Source organism: Entamoeba invadens (assembly GCF_000330505.1).
Source record: "Entamoeba invadens IP1 unplaced genomic scaffold scaff_1105074724549, whole genome shotgun sequence".
Classification (NCBI taxonomy): domain Eukaryota; phylum Evosea; order Mastigamoebida; family Endamoebidae; genus Entamoeba; species Entamoeba invadens.
In genome coordinates, this window is record NW_004443664.1 from 47,436 (window position 1) to 49,901 (window position 2,466).

The following is a 2,466-nucleotide window of genomic DNA, read 5'->3' on the forward strand; positions in this document are numbered from 1 at the left end:
TGATTTGAATAAGTAAAAATAGATGGAGTGTGTGTAAAATATCAAACCATTATTGAATTAACAATTAATTATATTTATATTATTAATTTTATAAGGTAATAAACCATAGTTAATAATTAAGTCAAATTATAAAACTCCTGCTCAAATTGAAAACGTTTGTGCCTATGTCGTGTTCAGTTTATGCGCCCTTTGGTATCGACTTATCAAAGGGCGATACCTTTCTGACTTTTTTATTATTGCGGACTTGTTCTTGTTATTATCACTACTTGTTATTACATATTAAATATAATATTTTTGAATTAATGGAAATACAAACTCGTATGTTTAAGTTGTTGTTATATTGTGTCATTTTCTTTAAGTGGCTGCCGAGTTGCCACATTATTTTAACACCACTTTTGGGGTTTTATATGAATAACTCGTGTTTTAGGTTTATAAGTTTTAATTTGTTTATTGGTTTAATTTAGTTATTTATTAATAAAATATAGTTTGATTTTTTGAACTTTTAACTAAAACATTATAATAAATGAAACAATAAATTGATTAGTTTTATTATAATATTTTAAATTATATAATAATTGTTTATAGTTTTAATTTAATTTAAATGTTATTTTTCGATATACTATATTTTAATAACAATAATATATAATATAGTAAACTGATTTTATTTATAGAAGTCTTTAATAAAAATAAATCAACTAGGTTTATCTTGTACATATCTTTGAACCAAGTGGTTCTTATAATTCAAATTTTGAATTTCAATCATCTCTTGATGTTTATATATAAGTTGAATAATGCATATGTTTATTATACAACTATTATAAATTTTTATATGAAGTATAATATGGGATCATTAAAATACATTTATTTAGAATACAAAGGTATCTACATGTATTTCGTTTATAAAAGTTAACATATAATGATTGTCATCAGATTTAATATACATGTTTGAAATATGTTGTATTGTATAAATTGTATATATCATCAAGTTTTTTTTAAATATCGAAAAAATTCAGACTTAAAAATTACTCAAAAATACAAATTTTTATTTAAAAATAAAAGATTGATGATTACTATTATAATGATCTGTATAAAATACAATTTCAGTTCACACAAAAACATTTTTATAACAATTATTAAATAAAAATAAAAAATCCCAATATAAAAAAACGAATTGTTTTTCAAGTCTGATTCTTAATTTAATTAATTGTTTTAAAAATTCTTGACATATTTTCGTCTGACTAAAAAAAACTTTCCCAAAAGTGCTTTAAAAACAACAAAAAATAATATTGAAAATTTTAGACTATTTGTTGAAAATGTTAAATAAAATGTTTTTTCTTTTTACAAAAAAAGAAGTTCTACATTGACAGTAACCATTTTTTGGGTAGTAACCATTTTATCACACCCCTATAAAACTATACTTTTTGATTTAATAATTTTTAGTTGTTTTTCATATTTTCCAGTTTTATTGACGTTTTCATTTTGAATTTTTATTAAGTTTTTAACTCCAAACCAAATAGATTTATACCCATTTTTTTCTACCACGTTTTTTGTGTTGTCATTTTTTTCATTTTAAAGTTTATACTATCTTCTTCTAAAACAATTAATTTTTTTTCAATGTTTAATTTGACATTCTGGTTAAGATCTTCTGTTTTTAGATACTTATGTTTTTCACTTAATTTAATTTGCAAAGAATCAACAAACAGTTGAAAGTACCAATACAATTTCAGGTAAAACAAATTAAAAACGAGTGAAACTTTTTTTCGTTTGAAAACCAACGTATATCAATGTTTTTTTTTCAAAACCTTTCATGTTTTTCGATTTAATTAATTCTTTTAATTTATCTCTTGCTGTCACACTTTTTCTAACTGCAGTAACGATTTTAAATATTACAGTGGCATTTGTGTTGAATTCTTCAATTTTTAAAAGATTGGAAACACCATAAATACTTCCATCTTTAGCTCGTATCTTTCTTTCCTTTTCTTCTTTTGTAGTTTCTATTAACATACTTTTAACAAGTAATGCTTCTTGGTGAATAAAACATTTAATAAGATTTATTTCGTTGATTTCACCTGCAACTAAACATGAACTTTTTATCCACTCACTACAAACCACAAGTGCACCATTATATTTACCAAAGTTTGAAGTGCAAGAGTCTCCCGTCAAACCCGCAATTTTGTTCAAGTTAATATATTTATGAAGGATATGTAATATGTGTTTTGCCATTATTTCACCAGATTTTCCCCAACATTTTTAAAAGTCCAAAATTGACACTTTGATGTTAAACTTTACATCGGGGTATCTAACAAATAATATAATCATCACCTCCCCAATCCGTTGTGGTATCCACACAGAAGGAAGCGGCGATACACGTTGATACCACATTCCTCATCATTTCATCCAAATTATTTCCAATTAAAAGGGTTCTTTCTGCGAGAGTTGTTTTAGATAGAGGAGTTAAATCATGTC